Raw genomic sequence first — 18,012 nt, forward strand, 5'->3', positions numbered from 1 at the left:
GCAGCTGGGGACAGCCTGGGCCTCGTAGACCTGGGAGGGGTGCAGGGCAGGGCCGGCAGCACCGGGGCCTGCGGGGAGGGGGCAGCAGGGAGAAGGGGTCGGGGACAGGAAGGAAAGGGGAGGCCGCCCGTCGCCTGACGGCCAGAAAGGCAGATTCTGCCGACGTGGGCATCCGTGGGAGGGCCTATCCGACGAGGCAGTCACCAGCCCTTAACCTGAAAGCCCTTAACCCGCAGCCTCTGGCACCGAGCTCTTGATACAGACTGGAAGCCACGATCAAGGTCAAGTTCATGGCTGACCTGCCACTGCTGTGCTAGAAACAAAGCAGCCACGGCCAGTTCAAAGGAGCTGGCCAGAGACAAGACGTGGGAGGACACAAGGCGGGATGTGGCACATACAGGCACACACAGAGGGTCCTCTGGCGGCCGGCCACACGCCCAGCTTAAGGAAATGGCTGCTGGGCCAGATGTCCCCACAGCAGGTGCTGCCGTGGGCACTTGGAAAATTGTAACTAGTTTGCAGGGGGGGAGGGGGGCTGGTCCCAGAGTTTGGGTATGACCAGTGTGTGAATCCTTGACCAGGAATCCTGCCTGTGCCTTTCAGTGCCGCCTACCAGAGTGAGAGACGGCAGGCGTGTCGGTCTCGGATTTTTCTGAAATGCAACTTATTTGAAAAAGAGCCGCTGTGTTGCCACCGTGGGTCTGAGTTAGCTGTTCCGTTTCTGCAGCCTGGTAATGCCAGCCTTGCCGGGGCCATCCCCGCTGAAAGTGAAGGGTGCGGGAGGCACCCCGGGGTCTCACGCCCTGTGTTGTCAACCTGCACCATGGGCCCCGTGGTAAAGCGACAAGAGCGGTAGAATTGCCTTCTGTACGCCATGCTGGCCACCGCCCCCGCCGCCGCTGGCCCCGTATGTCTTTTGCTCTCAGCGGTCAAAGACTGGGAGGCACTCACTCACCTGGCCGCAGGGCAGTGGACACAGGGGCTCAGCACCTGCTGTGCAAAACGGCCTCGGGCAGGTGTCGTCTTAGAGAAGAAAACGGCACAAACTTGGCTGCAAGCAGCTTCTCCAACGGGAAAAAACCGCAGCTCGGGTCTGGGAAGTGCCCAGGAGGGGCCCTGAACTCCAGGCTGGACACAACACCCACCCCCGGCCCTGTCAGTTCCCTGTCTTCTCCAGGTGGCTGCAACTCAGCCAATGGTGCCCCAGCCGGGAGGTGGGGGGAGGGAAGAGGCGGGGAACAGGGCAGGCTCCCGATGGGGAGGGGGTGAAAGCAACAAAGCACAATGACCCTGACCCTGTCACTCCCGCGCCACCAGCCGGGGGCCACACTTCCGCTGCATCTGCACAGTCTCCCCGCCACGGGGACCTACACTTTGGGAAAGCCCTTTTCCTGGTTCCCAGGTAGAATAACAAGTGCAGATAACTCCGAAATTCGGGGTGCAATCATCCCTCTGATGAAATTCAGCGTGGAGCACGCCCACGGCTGCGTGCCAGACGCTCCTTAGCAAAGAGTGTGCCGCCCCCTGCCCCCGACCTGCCGTGCCCACCGAGCGCCTCCCTCTGCGCTCCGTGACACAGCACCGTGATGGGCGGTGGAGTCGGGCCCCCTTGGTCCTTCCTCGGACACAGCAACTAGGGAATCCAGGACGGACGGCCCCTCCCCAGTCCCTTGAGAATTCTCCAATGGCCTCCATCCCGATGGGCGTTTTCAGTCTGAATGCCAAGACGACGGCCATGTTTTCTGAGGGATCTCGGGTTTCGGGCTCCAGCCAGTCCTGCCCAGCACCAGCTCACCCGTCAGCAGGTGCCAGATGAGTCCTGCCCCCCACCACTGGCTCAGCTGGCCTCACTCCTTCCACCCTGCAGCCCTCAAGTGCAGTTGGCAGACCCCAGGGCCAGCAGCACTGAGGGGCCCAGACACTCCTTCCCAACCAGAGGCCCAGAGAGCTGGCCACCCGTTTCCCAGGGACGGGGTGGGCAAAGAGCCAGCGGTTCCTGAGCGCTCCAGGCCTTTTGTTCACCCAGCACAGACCCCTGCACGAAATGTGGGCCCAGGTTCAGGTGCACCTGCGGACGGATGGGCGTCCGGCAGCTGGGAAAAGGGAGTGCCCCTTGATGAGATTGCATTGGCAGTCCAGCGCATCACAGGTGCGGCTGTCAACCGCCACGCTGATTTCCAGCGCACTAATGGAGGGTGTGCGGCCCGGGCGGCCCTGCTGCGCACGGTGGGCGAGGGGGTCCTGTGGCCCCGCACCGCAGCTCCTCACTCTCGAGGCCCCTGTCACCCCCAAGCGGCCTGTGGGGAGGTGTCCAGCAGGGTCTCCCGAGGACAGGCCGGGCACAGGGCTCAGCCACCCCTCCCACTGCGGCTTCTTGTCCCTGGGCCTCCCCACTCACCTCTTCTCACTCACAAGCTGTGGGGTGAACGCAGGCTGAGCCTGGGGTCCCTGCGGCAGCCCTGTGGGAAGGGGACTGGGGGGAAAAGCGGGGGGCTGCTCCCGGGGTGGGGGCTGGCACCGTCCCTCCCCATCCAGGGCTGCTGGGCACTGCAGTGGGCAGGCCTGGTCACCAGCTTCCCCCCTCGCCCCCAGCAGGTGCAGGACCCCATCTTTGGGGCCTCGCATCCCTTCTCTCCATCCCGAAAACCATCTCTGCGGCAGAGAGCAAGCTGTCGCCCCAGCGGCTGGGGCCGGGGACATGTGAAATGGTCACGCTCCAGTCTGAGGAGGGTGCGAGGCCGGGACCGCTCAGCAGAGGCGTTCAGTTCGGACAGAAGAAACCTGCAGTCCTGCGGCGTCCCCACGTGGTCCCTGCCCCTGGGCAAGCGGAGGGGAGGGGGCAAAGGGCCTTGCACCCCTGCCCCACACTCTCCTCCACGCTCCCAAGGGCTAGCAGCCAGGCGGGCGGTGGGGCCCCTGGACGGGCGCTCATGGCCAGAGCCATGGCAGCGGGGCCTTCCCGCCATTGCTGGCCTCTTCTTTCTCCTCCTCTTGGTTTCTTCCTGCTCATTTCATTTCTCTGTCGCGGTTTCCTGCAGCGCACATGTGAGGTCAGCTAGTGCACCTGTGCAGCTCTCCGGGTGTCCAGTCCGGGGCGGGGGGAGGGGGAGAGGCATGGCAGGAGACTCTGAACACCTGCAAGCCAGCAGCAGGCCCTGGGTTCGAGGCTGAGGTTGTGAAAACACAACCCAGGCCACCCAGGAGCTCACAGGGTCATGGGAGAGACAGATGCGCCAATGCAGGAGGCCATGGACATGAGCTCGGCGGAGCCGGAACCCCGTGGACACCTAAAGAGAGCCGGGTCGGGGAGGCCCACACCTGGGCCTCAACCGCTGGGGGCTGGGAGACGTAGGCTGGCATCGGAGCGCAATTCAAGCCTCAAGATGGAAAGAGAAGGTGGGACAAGCACAAAGTACCAGAAGCCAAGGGGACTCTGGCCCTGCGGGTGGGGGCGGGGGTGGGAGCCACCTGCAGGAGGCGGCAGGCACAAAGCACCACCTGGCCCCCTCCCCGCACCGCGCTAGAGAGTTTGGATTTTAATCTGTGGGCAGTGGGAAGCCGGGTGGGCGCGAAGAGCCCAGGAGTAACAAGTGCTGGGCAGTGCCAGGAAGCCCTTGCTGTCAGGGGGGCCTGAAAGGACTGGAAGGATTGAGCCCGGGAGCCAGGCGCCCCCAGGACCCAGACAGCTGGACCCTGATCTCATAGGGCGTGGCCACAGAGGGCTGGGGACAGGGGCCGGGCGTGGCCACAGAGGACTGGGGAGGGGGGGTGGGGACAGGGGCTGGGCGTGGCCACAGAGGGCTGGGGAGAGGGGCTGGGCATGGCCATAGAGGGCTGGGGACAGGGGCCGGGCCCAGACACAGAGGACTGGGGAGAGGGGCCGGGCGTGGCCACAGAGGGCTGGGGACAGGGGCTGGGCGTGGCCACAGAGGGCTGGGGACAGGGGCCGGGCGTGGCCACAGAGAGCTGGGGAGGGGGGGTGGGGACAGGGGCTGGGCGTGGCCACAGAGGGCTGGGGAGAGGGGCTGGGCATGGCCATAGAGGGCTGGGGACAGGGGCCGGGCCCGGCCACAGAGGACTGGGGAGAGGGGCTGGGCACGGACACAGAGAGCTGGGGAGAGGGGGTGGAGAGAGGGGCTGGGCATGGCCACAGAGGGCTGGGGAGAGGGGCTGGGCATGGCCATAGAGGGCTGGACAGAGGGGCTGGGCATGGCCACAGAGGGCTGGGGACAGGGGCCGGGCCCGGCCACAGAGGACTGGGGAGAGGGGCCGGGCGTGGCCACAGAGGGCTGGGGACAGGGGCTGGGCGTGGCCACAGAGGGCTGGGGAGAGGGGCCGGGCGTGGCCACAGAGGGCTGGGGAGAGGGGCCGGGCCCGGCCACAGAGGGCTGGGGACAGGGGTGGGGGGAGGGGCCAGGCATGGCCAAGAGGGCTGGGGAGAGGGGTGGGGGGAGGGGCCAGGCATGGCCAAGAGGGCTGGGGAGAGGGCTGGGGAGGGGGGCTGGGCGAGGCCAAGGGGGCTGGGGAGAGGGGCTGGGTGTGGTTCGCTGCCTGCTGGTGGCCGGGTCTAGGCAGCACCCGAGTCCATCCGTGCTCACGGCAGCAGAGTGAGGCACCCCCTGCCGACGCTCGGCTCAGCTCTGCACTCTGGTTCTTCACAGCACACAGAGCCAGTGTCCCCCAGTCCAGCCACATCTCCTGAACCCCTGGTCGACACACTTGACGGGGGTGGGGGTCTCTCCTCTGCTCTGCCATCACCTCTGGCAGCATCTGGGGTCAGCCGCAGGTGGAGCCGCGCCAAGGACAATGGTCTCTGGCAACGCAGAAGCTGCTGCCGGCCGCTCTTGGGGTCAGCAGCCTGGGCGGCACCAGGAGTGGATATCTAATGGACCAGGCTCAGAAAGGCAACATTCCCGTATTGCTATGGGCCATAGCTCCTGGGATCTAAAATGAGGTCTTTGGACCCCTGTGAACCCTGTACGAGCTGTCCTGGCTTCCCCGCAGCCCTGCCTGGTGACACTCGTTGCTTCGCCCAATTCCATTTGTCCCATGTCCTCTCTGGCCAGCATGCCGGGTGGAGTCCACAGGACGTGGCCCGACCCCACAGCCTTGCTACGGGAACTTAGGGTCGGTTCCTTGTCTCCGACACAGACGGTGAGGCTGGGCAGAGGGAAAGCTGCAGCGAGACAGAGAATTGTGGAGACAGGAGGGCGGGGCTGCTGCTGCCCAGGAGGGTCCCCCGAGGGAGGTCCCCACCAGGTGTGGGTGCTGGGAGCTTAGAGAAAGCACCTCCACACAGCGTCGACCCAGCAGCCGGCTGCTTCGTCTTGGCCACGGTTCCTGAGCAGTTAACAAACGCTACCCTGCCCACCACCCGAGAAACGTGACCGCTGAGACCACGCTGCCTGGTGTTGATCTGGCACGAGGTGACCTGTTGGCAGGGGACCCACGGTGTTCTCCAGTCTCTCCCGGCAAAGCTTTTGCCTAATCAGCAGATGGCAGGTTCACACAAACACCGCAGGGGTCCTTCCACACGGCCTGTTAACACTGCTAAGGTCTCAGGGCCTGATGGTCACCTTGTACCCATTTGCCTAAGCAGGCCCCATTCTGCCCAGACAGCACCCCCAGCCTGAGCGCCAATCAAAGGCTTCTGGGGGGGTGGGAGGCGCCAGCTCCAGGTGCTGCCGGGTCGGGGGACATGGACCCGGAGGCGGCTCTGTAAATCACGCGGTCTGTCCTGCAGGCAGCCGAGCCCAAAGCCCCCACCAGAGTCAACTTCTTTTTTTGCTCCGGCTTTGCGCTTTGGTCCTCGGGTTTGGAGGCGGGAGGTCGTCTGTGTGTCCATCTTCCTTCCTAGACACTCAGGGCCGAGGGCCAGCAGCCCCAGAAAAGCCTTGAGTGAGGGCTCTCGCCTGCGGGGGTCGTCCCCACCTGGCCCCTCGGATCCATTTCCCCCTCTGCATTCGCCTCCCTCCCAACCAAGCACCAAACCCGCGTGCTTGGGTGACGTCTCTAAGCCACAGCCACTCCACCCCCCCTCACTCTAGAGCTCCTGGGACCTGGGAGACGCCCCCCCCCCCCCCGGCATCCACCTGCCTGGGTCAACCTTGACAAGCCCAAAGCCAGCGCAGAATCAGGTATTCTCCCCACACACACGGCTGTGCTGCTGCCGCCGGGCACCCCCACTCTGAGCAGCCCCAGACCCAAACCTAAAGGACCTCCAGGACTGCAGACCCCGCCCCTGTCCCCAGGGAGCCAGCCCCGAAGCTCCCACACCCCCACTTTGCAGCCCGGAAGACTGACGGGCACCCCATGCAGGAGACCGTGTGCACACGGATCATCTGGGGGCCTGACAGGAAACATTAATCCAATAAGCACCCAAGTTCATGTTCGGCTACGCACTGAGAGGGAAAGGCCCGGGGACGGCTCGGGAGGACCCCAGCAGGGTTTGCACTTGCCAGGTAGTTTGTCTTGGTCTCTTCCTAGACGGATTCCAAAACGCAGAATGCGGGGTGACAGGGCCTCGGGCAGGGAACTTTGACGCCCACTCCCTCAGGGTCTAAGGGGTTCCTGGCACTTCCTGGGGCCTGAGACCCCTCAGCAACCCACTGGCAAGGGCCCCAAGAAGGGAGGGGAGGGTGGAGGGAAGGGGAGGGGAGGGGAGGGGAGAGGAGAGCTGGTATCCTTATGGGCCGGGGCTGGTGAGGCTCCAGGTCTGGGTGCCCTAGGGACCCTGCCCCGCCCCTCTGTTTCCAGGACTTGATTCAGAACAGCCAGGCTCCCGGGTGGAAGAGCAGGGGTGGTCCCCTCCTCTGGGATTAGCCTCGGATTCGGGAACCACAGAGCAGGCCACGGAGGGTTCTGGGATGCCCTCAATCCAGTGCTAACAACTCACAGGGATGCCCAGGTGGGCTGCTTAGGGGACCAGATGGACCTGAAGGCAGCGGTGGCGCCGTTTCTCCGGGACATATGGCCGGCGGCTGGCCCTAGGCAATCTTTTTTTGACTCAGCATGCTCCACGGCTGACAGGGCCCTCCCTCCTTGAGCAGGAAGGAGCCCACTTTCCCACGGGCTGCCCTGGACAGAAAAGCCCCTGGCCCTCGTCCTCAAGGGGTCCACGCCTCCCCTCCAGGCCAGCGCCGTGGGTTACATCACCTCCGGCTTCACGGCCACTCTTTTGTACCTCTAGGTGTGTGACACCCAGGCTGTCTGCCACCGTGGCTTAGGCAAGAACGGGACCCTCGGTGAACGCCCCCCCCCCACTCCTGCAGCTGCCTCTGGGAGCTGAGGGACAGCCCCCAGCCCAAACAAAAGTGGGCAGAACTCAGACGCGAGTCACGGACCCCCGCCACGGAGGAGCTGGGCCGCGAGGGGTCCTGGGCGGGGGGACAGGCAGGCAATGGGAGCTGTGGCTTCTCACTGCGTGGCTCCGGATTTGACATTTTTACACTAAGAAGTCACGTCCATGCTTTCCTTTTAGCATTTGAATTCTTTCAAAGCTTTAATGAGCACTGTTTTGCTTTCTTGATTAAACCGAAATGCAGCTATCTTGGGCTGAACACGGGACAGGAGGACGTAAGCCTCGGGGCCTGGAGACAGCGGGCTTCTAAACAGGTCTGCTCCGGCTCTGAGCAAAGGAGGGGGCGCTGAGGACGAGCGGCAGCACCGGGCAAGCCCGTCCTGAACGGCGGCCAGCAGGTGCAGTCAGCACACAGCAGCACCCACACTTGGCCGGAAGAGGAAGCTGTCTGAAAACACGTGCCGGAGCCGAAGGCTGGGAAACATCTCCCGGCTCGCCCGGCTGGAGGCCCTGGGACCAGAACTCCGGAAGCCCCAGGAGCTTGTGTGGGGCACACCGGCCCTGCCTGCCTGTGTGCCTTTCTCGCCCCAAGCTCTCACAACCCACGGCTCCATTTCCTAGAAGGTCTCAACCCTACTCCGGTTGTGCCGGTCAGAGCGCCGTGAACAGCGCAGTACCAGGAGTCGCAGGAGCCCCTGAGGGCTGTCCTGCTCCCTGGCGCCCCACGCAGAGCTGTGCATGCCCCTTACACGCCCCCTCCTCCTCTTTCTCAGGTTGATGGATGTTTGTTTGTTTGTTTAAAAGGCAGAACAGAGCAGGGTGTGGCGGGGGAGGTATCAATCCTCCCTCCAGCCACTGGTTCACGCCCTAAATGGCCGCAATGGCCAGTGCTGGGCCTTGTGAAGCCAGCAGCTTCATCTGAGTCTCCCGCGTGGGTGCAGGGGCCCAAGGACTTGGACCAGCTTCCTCGGCCTCCCAGGAGCGTTGACAGGAAGCTGCATTGGGAGTGGAGCAGCTGGGACTTGACCCGGCGCCCCTCTGGGATGCCACCAGCACAGCAGTGGCTTCATTTGCCTCACCACCGCGCAGGCCCCAGCCCCTTCTTGCTTTTGATGAACACGAAGAGAAACGTGCGGTCCTTTAAAGTAATCTGGAATCTCAACATAAGTTCAGTCCCGTAACTCAGAGACGACTGGGACAACAGGATCTCAGTGAAGTGCAAACTCTTGGAACAGAAACCAGGAAACAAAGAGTCTCTGCTTGTAACCCGATTATGCACCGGAGTGACACACCGGCAACAGCTCTGACAATGAAGAACAAAAACCTAACCCATCCTCTGTCGGGACGCCGGGCCAGCCACTGTTACTGGGAGCCAGCGGCCATGCCCACGAACACCACCTTTGTGGAGTAAACAGGTGCATGGGGGCAGGACGTGGGTGTGGTTACAAGTGCCAGGCCCGGGCAGCGCCCCCACATGGGAGCACGCTCACGTGACAGAGCGAGACACAAAGGGACGTTGGGCCTGGGGTCGCCGCTAGCCGCTGACACAGGGGACAGACCCGGACCCCGCGGTCCCCTCTAACTCCCCACATCCTCTACAGAAAGCACAAGACAACTTCATAATCAGAAAATAAAAAAAATATATTGAATCTGAGTCAAAACACGAGATAACAAGAGGACAAGAGCCCGGTGCGCACGGGAGGGCCTGCGGTGGCAGGGCAGAGGGGAGAGAGGTCCGCCAGGCTGGACGGACAGACACGGGCGGGGAGGGAGGGGTGAGGCGGACCAGGGCCTGCAGAAGCGCTGAGAAAGTTCCAGTCAGGAGCAAAGCGCTCTGTGGCCCCGCCAAGGGCACTGCGTGGGCCCCAAGGGAACCCAGGGCGCAGAGCCGGCCACAGCCCTCGGCTCCCCCAGAGCCGGCCCGGGGCGGGCGTCCCCGGCAGAGGCTGCGGCTCTGTGTTTTGTTTTTCTTCTCTTTTGCTTCATCTGCTTCTCGGAGTGAACAGCAGTGTGTGGGCTGGGTGGGCAGGGCACGGCCGGGCCCCCTGCCTGTCATGTTCTGGGGCGTGCCGGAGCGCCGGGGAGCATCCCCAAGGTCGGGGTGACAGCAAGCAGAGCCGGAGCAGGGCGGCCAGCCTCCCGAGGGCGCTCTCTGGCCTCTGCCATCTAGGAGGTTTGAGAGCAGGGTGGCCGAGGGCACCTCCATGTGGACACCCAGTCTCACGACAGCGAGCAAATGAGAAACGGAAGACAAATCCCACGTGGACCCGACGGTGGAAGCGGGCACTTCTGGGAAGCCCCGCTCAGAGCTTGGGAGTCAGGGTCTACAATGAGGATGGAGGCCCTCTGGAAGGCGGCACGGAGGAGACTGCCAGCTGCTGGGCACTCCCAGAGACCCGCACGGCCCGTCACCCTTGACGGCCCGTCACCCCTGACAACCCGTCACCCTTGACGGCACGTCGCCCTTGACGGCCCGTCACCCTTGACAACCTGTCACCCTTGACAGCCTGTCACCCTTGACAACCCGTCACCCTTGACAGCCCGTCACCCCTGACAACCTGTCACCCTTGATGGCCCGTCACCCCTGACGACCCGTCACCCCTGACAACCCGTCACCCTTGACGGCACGTCGCCCTTGACGGCACGTCACCCTTGACAACCCGTCACCCTTGACAGCCCGTCACCCCTGACAACCCGTCACCCTTGACGGCCCGTCACCCCTGACAACCCATCGCCCTTGACAACCCATCGCCCCTGACAACCCGTCGCCCTTGACAACCCATCACCCCTGACAACCCGTCACCCCTGACAACCCATCACCCTTGACAGCCCGTCACCCTTGACACCCGCCGCCCTTGACAGCCCGTCACCCTTGACAGCCCGTCACCCTTGACAGCCCGTCACCCTTGACAAGCCATCACCCCTGACAACCCGTCGCCCTTGACAGCCCGTCGCCCTTGACAACCTGCCGTTGCTTGTGGCTGTTTGCCCCAGGGTCTCGGAGCAAGCGGCACCTGTCACTCTCAGACAAGGACGTGAGGTCACATGGTCCAAGCTGTCCTCCCTCCACAAACACTGGCCTCTGCCCCCCACCCCAAGGGTCTCCCTGGGCCACTGTGGATTTGGACTCCCAGGAAGAGCGTCCCAAATCCTGGACCTCTGAAAGCTGCCTTGTCCCCCCCACCAAGCTGCGGCATCTCAGGAGCCCGTGGGGCCTTAGGGTCGGAGAAACGCCCCACGCCACCTTCCCGCCTGCTGAGCCCCCAAGGGCAGCCCCTGCTCCTGCCCCGCGGCAGGGCTCACGTGGCCTCTGAGCCGCCTGCGGAACTCCAGGCCGGCTCCGGATCAGCCCTGAGAAGTGCGCCTTCCGGGGGATCCCCCAGTGCACTCACGGTGCGCCCACGGATGCCACGAGGGCCGGGCCCACCAACCAGCACTGACGCTGTCACACTGCTCAGCACCCACCTCCCCACGGCGGGGCAGCGGGCGCTCGGTAGGCGGGGAGACCCCGCCGGGCGCCCAGGCAGCCTCTCTTCAGAAAAACGATCAGAATTAAGACGTGCTCGTGAGGGGGCGATGGCCCTCCTGTCCTCGGGCGCCGGCAGAGCTGCCAGGGGAGAGGGACAGAGCTGGAGCCACCAGGACGCACCGCTGGCTGCCAGGGCTCACGTTCCCAACGCACTTCCTCTACTTCAACGGCCTCGACCCACGCACGATTCCTGCCACATTTTAGGTTAGCGGGGGGAGGGGACCTCATGGCCTCTGGATGTGGAGGGGGGCAATGGCCACAGGAGAGGCCCGGGAGGGGAGGGGCTTCCGAGGAGACTGCGTGAGCCGGGCAGGGGTTCTCCAGGCCCCTCCGCAGGTGGAGGTCGGCTCCACAGCAGAGCTGAGCTCTGAGCCTCTACCACGCACGCCGTCCTCATCTCATCTCCGTAGAAGACTTTTACCCCAAGGGACAACCAGAGACAGGCTCGCCACTCACCTCCTGAACGGCCACAGCCCACAGGCGGCCAGGCGTCCTCCTGGTCCGGCACACGGAGAGCAGCCCGAGCCCCCGACCCTCTGTCACTCCAGACACAAGACACAGTGGCCACCGCTCTCGAGCCCACCCTTCCCGGCTCAGGGTGCAGAGCCTTGTCCAAAGGGCGAGGGTGGGGTGGCGGCTCCCCCAGCTCCTTGGGAAGCTGCTGCCCCTACACAGGAGACTGGCACCCTAGCCCCGCCCAGGCAGCCCAGGAAGTTCCCTTGGGGGGGGGCTTCCACTCGTGTGCATCATGGTAGGGCGCGCCTCTTCCAGGTGTGGAGTTGGGTGCATGCTAACGGCAGCAGTGCCTGGTGTGTCTGTGTTGCCACAGGCTGTGTCCTTGCCTTGGCTCCAGTCCCTCGCCCGCAGCCATTGCCTTATTTATAGCCTGGGAGTGGGGTGGGGGGCTGCCAGCACTGTACCTCCCACCTGTTGCCAGGACAAGTCCGAGGTCAGGCAGGGGCCAGGTGTCTAGACCTTGGCAGCCAAGGGGTTCCGGGAGACTCCAGGGGCTCATGGAGAGATTCGGGGGGGTCCCTCAGGCAGATCTTTGGGGCCTGGGAGAGTGGGGGAGGGGAGGCAGGTGGGGAGGGGCTGCTGAAGGGCCCTCCCCTTGCCTGATGGATGGCACGGCTCCTATAGCTCCTCAGAGCACTGCCAGTCCAGGCCGAGGGGCGCCAAGGGAAACTGGAACGTGGCTGTCTGCCGTCCGTTTCCTCCTCATTTGCACGCAGGTCACTGGACGTCCTCCTGGACCTGGTGTGTCCTGGCTGCGAGGCTGGAGGAGGACCTGGGGGAGGACCGGACCCTCACTGCCGGGGAGACAGGGAGGGAAGCGCCAGGGCAGGGCGGGGCCGGCTGTGCTGGGGCTTGCTGTGTGTGCCCTGCCCCGCCGGTGCACAGAGGCGGGGCGGGAGGCCACGGTGGCCTCCAAGGAGCGCCTGCCAAGGGGACGCAGCTGACCGGGGCCCTGCATCCCCCGAAGCCTGGCTCGTGGACAGGCCCGTGCAGGAGGGAAGGTGCGTGGCTCGCTCAGCTGCAAGTGAGCAGAGGGGCCTCCTGGGCTGAGTGAGAGTTTGGACTTTGAAACTGCTGCCCGCGGGGAGCCACCGGGGGCTCCCAGAAGAAAGGTGTGCATGTGTGTGCATTGCTGTGTGGGTGTGCACGTGTGTGTGAATATGTGTGTGTGTGAATATGTATGTATGTGCATTGCTGTGTGTGCACTGCTGTGTGTGAATGTGTATGCATGTGCACTGCTGTGTGTGTGTGCATGTACCTATATGCGTGTCCATGTGAGCATGTGTGTGTACATGTGTGTACATCCATGTGCGTGTGTGTGTGTGCCGTACACAAGGCCCGTTCTCCCAGCACCTGCCCACTTCTCCAGATACTGGCTGAGCCTCAGTTTTGACTGTATCTTACCCCCAGGATGCTGGGGTCAACACAGCAGGTGCAGCCCCTCCCCACCTGCCTCCCCTCCCACTCCCAAGCCCCAAAGATCTGCCTGAGGGACCTGCCCCCCCCCAGTGACTTTGGGAAAGTCCTCGGAGACTGCCAGCTGCTCCAGGCACCCAAAAAGTCTCCTACGGAGAAGGGAGACCAGTGGGAGAAGGAGACGGGCTCCTGGTTTTCCTGCAGGAGGTGGAGGTCCAGCAGAGTCTGCAGTCTGCCCCGGCTTCCCCACAACTGTGACTTCATTCATTCACTCGGAGATAGCCCGCCAGTCCCACTGTGCGCCAGGTGCCATGCTAGGACCGGGGCCTCCCTGTGGGCAGTGCGGGTGTGGTCTCAGCTAAGCAAGAGACAGACATTGAGCAAGTCACAACCCTGTCGTCGTGCCCAGAGTGCTGACGGATGGTGGAGGGGTCACCTCCTGTCTGGTGTGGACCACAGGCTCGGTGGCTCCCTACCACTGTCACTGTCACCATCCAAGGTGCTGCCTGCCCTGCCGCCCACATGAGACCTAACAACCTGCCCAGAGCTGAGCTGCCGCACTGACGGCCGGGCTGGGGGGAGAGGGGGGGTCCAGCGACGTCACAGGCGTGCACCCCCCAGAGAATGCTATGTACCTGGAGAGGAGCCGCACGGCCTGGTCAGCGCTCACACAGAAGGGGCAGCCCCGCGAGCCTGACGTGGTCATTCTGAGGCTGGGAGAAGGGGGTGAAGTGACGGCACACGTGCACACGGGAGGTCACGGTGTACACAGGGGGCGAGGCAGGAAGGAGCACAAAGCGGGATCAGACTTGGGGCCAAAGGGGCAGTCAGCAGGGGCAGGATGAACATCCAAAGCACGAGTGTTGGCGGTTCCACGTGTGCACGTGTGTGCATGTGTGAATGTGTACGCACGTGCATTGCTGTGTGTGCCTGTGTGATGCACACGAGGGAGGGGCCAGACACTGAGCCACCCCGGGACCACAGAAGTGACCATGAGGACTGTGGGGAGCAACTCGGACTAGACTGTTACTGGAATTAAGACTTATTCTATGCATCTGCTCTCCCACAATATGGCGCTGCAAAAGGAGGAAACAGCTTCTACACAGCTGCCTCCAGTTCAACCAATAAACAGCAGGACCTGCTCCTGATTGGAGGAGAGCAGCGTGCTCGGCGTGTGGGTAGCAGAGTTGGGATTGGTGGAAGAGGACTATAAAGGAGGAGAGAGACAACATGCACCAGGAACATCTATCTGAAGGAACACCTGAGCAGCCCCCGAGAGAGCCGGCTGGCGGTGTGCCGCTCCCCCGCGGAAGTGGGGAAAGTGGCAGGGGGAACCGCCCTTCCACGGAGGTGGAAGGGTCGGTAGCCAACCCGGGAAGAACCAGCAGCAAACCCGGGGAGGGCCGAGCAGACGAAAGAACAGCGCAGGGTCCTGTGTCGTTCCTCCACGAAGAGGGGGAGTGACATAATGGTGCCGTGACTCGGATATGAAGCTTAGGAGGGAAGAAACGGGAAGAAGTGGGAAAATACTGGAGAGAGAGACTAGCAAAGAGCCTAGGGAAAAGCCGGATGGAAAAGGTGCCGGAAGAAGCTATTGAAAGCCTAGGCATAGACTCGGATATGGACTATGGCGGGGAAGCTGGGAGAAATCTCTAAGGTCAAAAGCGAAAGTGAAAGCTAGAAGAAACTTGGATATGGACTGTGGGGAGAAGCCAGGAGAAATGAGAGGGGAATATTGTTGGAAGAAAAGTTAGGAAACATACCAGGTAGAGAAAAATATGTTAGGGAGGATGAAGCCGCGGGGGCAGGCTGAGGCGGAGACGTAAGCTAGCTTGGGATTCTTCAAGTCAGCCCGGGGAGCAAAAGGCGAAAAGCTAAAACTAGAGGCGGACGCGTAAGCCAGGTTGGAATCCGTCAGATTAGCCCGGGGAGCAAAAGACGGGAAGCCAAACCGAAAGGCGCAGACGTAAGCTAGGTTGAATTCGCCAGGTTAGCCCGGGGAACTTAGACTGAATACCGGTGGCGGAAACGTGAGCTAGGCTGTGTGACTCGCGGAAGCCGCCACGCGCAGAGAGAGCACGCGGGGCGCAAGTAGATAGGGAACGCGGGGCTAGCGCGAAGACCGTGGTGTGGGCATGAAGGGCACGGAGACCACGGAGCATGCGCGAAGCCGGGGAAGCCGCGCAGATGAGAGAAGCGTGGGCTGAAGCGGCGCAGAGCCGGGAAGCCGCCGCGGGGCGAGGCGCCGAGAAGCAGCCTTGGGGCGGGCGCCGGGAAGCCGCGGGGATAAGAGAAACAGAAGTTTAGAAGTAAAATGAGAGAAATAGGAATGCTGGCAGATAGAAGTAAAACAGAAGAAATAGGAATGCCCGGAGATAGAGAAATAGAGAAAAATAAGGCCTCCCCACAACATGGCAATGAGAGGGCTTGGATTCGGTCTGCCTGATTAGTAAGACGATAAGCACCTGCTGGCGGCTAGCAGCTTACCGGCTGCAGGTCACCGAAGACAGGCACGTTACCAACACCAATAAGTCTCCCCACAAGACGGCAATGAGAGGGCTTGGATTCGGTTTGCCTGATTGCTAGGGCTTGTAAGCACCTGCAGGCAGTTCTAGCAGAGCAGAGCATGCGCTGCAGGGCACCGAACACAGGCACGCATCAGCGCCTAAAAACCTCCTCACAACATGGCAAAGAGAGGACCCGGATTTGGTTTGCCTGATTGGTAGGGCTTGTAAGCACCTGTGGGCAACTCTAGCAAGCAGAGCAGAGTGTGTGCCGCGGGGCACCGAAGACAGGTGCGTATCAACGCCAAAAATAAAAAGAAAGGGGGATCTGTGGGGAGCAACTCGGACTAGACTGTTACTGGAATTAAGACTTATTCTATGCATCTGCTCTCCCACAATATGGCGCTGGGAGAGGAGGAAACAGCTTCTACACAGCTGCCTCCAGTTTAACCAATAAACTGTAGGACCTGCTCCTGATTAGAGAAGAGCAGTGTACTCGGCGTGTGGGTAGCAGAGTTGGGATTGGTGGAAGGGACTATAAAGGAGGAGAGAGACAACATGCACCGGGAACATCTATCTGAAGGAACACCTGTCCAGCCCCCGAGAGAGCCGGCCAGCGGTGTGCCGCTCCCCTGCGGAAGTGGGGAAAGTGGCAGGGGGAACCGCCCTTCCACGGAGGTGGAAGGATCGGTAGCCAACCCGGGAAGAATCAGCAGCAAACCCGGGAAGGGCCGAGCAGACAAAAGAACAGCTCAGGGTCCTGTGTCGTTCCTCCACGAAGACGGGGAGCGACAGAGGACCAGGATTCATGTCCAGGGGATCTGGCTTGAGAGTCCAAACATTCTAGAACACGAGGCCTGGAACACACGGAAAGCAGCTGGGCTCTTAGTGGCTGGGCTCTGCGTGCAAACCTATGTCCCGCCCACTCTAGGAGCCCAAATCTGGTCACCACCATGCCAGTGTGTACCAAATGCCATCTCATTTAGGGAGCCCTCTGCCCTCGCCACGGGACAAGCTGGAACCTAGTACCTGGGTGAGAGGTACTTCCTGTCCACCAGCTCAGCACCTGCCAGGCTTTTGGGGGTCACTCAAAGGAAGAGGCCACTCCGTCTCAGCCATTCCTTTGTGCACTGCGTCTCTGCCTGTTCCAGTGTGTCTCCCACGCACGGCAACGCCACCTCAGTGAGGAAGGGGCCCTGAAGAGAACCGGGAAGCAAGCAGGAGCCAGGCCGGGGGGCGCCACCCCTCACTGGGAGGGACACTTGCAACCTCGGAACAGGGGCAGTCGTGCTGCGCCCTGGACACCACCGACCGACCGGGAGGAGCAGCAGCCGTGGGAAACCCGAGGACCACGGCCGCCGCGGTGCCATCGCAGGCTCCAAGGTGGCCGGGTCTCTGAGATCAGACCTAACCCGGAAGCCAGGGCGCAGCTTTCCCCAGAGCACACCCGCGTCAGGTCCCAGCCCCACCACGCTGCCCCCAGAACCTGCTGGGCAGGGCAGGGCTCCAGGGAGGCCCCGACCTCAGCCCCTTCTCCGGCTCTTGCACCCGCACCCCACTCCATCACGAAGGGCCGAGTGGGTGGACACACGAGGAGGGACGTGGTGCGGGCACTGGGAGCCAGCTCAGGGCACCCGAGTGAAAACCAGCAAGGGAAGGGCATGGCCCCCGGGGACACAGCCCTTGGCCCTTCACCCACTGGGAGGGCCACAGAGAGCCAGCGCACAGCTCATCCCACTGTAGCTGCACTGGCCCCACCCGCCTCTTCCCTCAGCGGGGAGCACGGGCAGGGCAGGGGGCTGGGGCCCCAGGACCTGCCCCTCCCACGCCACGTGACCCGGGACATCCAGGGACCTTCCTAGACCTGTGTCCCCTCTGGGTACAAAACGAAGACTACAGCCAGCCTCCCACGCGGCTGCTCCAGCTCGGGACACTGCCGCGCTCGGCACCAGGAAGCGGCTCTGCGGCATCAGACGGGGCTGTGGGATCGCTCACGGAACGCCCGCGTCCACTCGAGAGAGAAGACAGCACCCACTTGAGGCCTGTGTGGGTGCCGGGCACGCGGGAGGGGAGCCCAGGAACCCGTGCCACGTTGCACCACACGTGCGCTGCCAGATTCCATGCTTTGTGATCACAGAAGCGAAGGCAGGAGGCTTACTCCCATATCCCAGATGGGAAAAGTGAGGCCCGGAGTGACACGCAGGTGTGTCTGTGTCCTGATTCCCTCCAGACACACACACGCTCCCTCACAACACTCACCTGCTGGCCACAGGACATCCGCTCACAGCTCCCCGGCCGGATCAGCCACTACATACGACTCTCGAAGCTGACGAGGGGGGACCCACGCTTTGCCAACTCACACGAGCTCCCTGTACCCCCCACATACCAGCTGGGCCCCCAGGGAGGAGGGAGCTTGCTGAGAAACCAAATGATCATCTCACCAAACCCCACAAGGAATGAGTGCCTGTGCCAGCACCACGCGGCAGTGGCTTAAGCCAATGGAAGGCCGGCGCCCCACGTGAGCGCCAGTGAAGAGGCCCAGCTGTTCCACTTCTGGCCCAGCTAAACACTGCTGCGCCAGGAAAGCAGAAGAAGGCCCAAGCGCTTGGACCCCTGCACCCATCTGGGAGATCCGGAAGAAGCTCCTGGCTCCTGGATTCAGCCAGGCCCAGCCCCAACCACTGTGGCCATCTGGCCGATGATCCAGCGGATGGAAGATAACTCTGCGTGTGTGTGTCCCTCTTTGT

This window comes from Oryctolagus cuniculus, chromosome 12 (assembly GCF_051225735.1).
Source record: "Oryctolagus cuniculus isolate XC-2025 breed Fujian yellow rabbit chromosome 12, ASM5122573v1, whole genome shotgun sequence".
NCBI lineage: Eukaryota > Metazoa > Chordata > Mammalia > Lagomorpha > Leporidae > Oryctolagus > Oryctolagus cuniculus.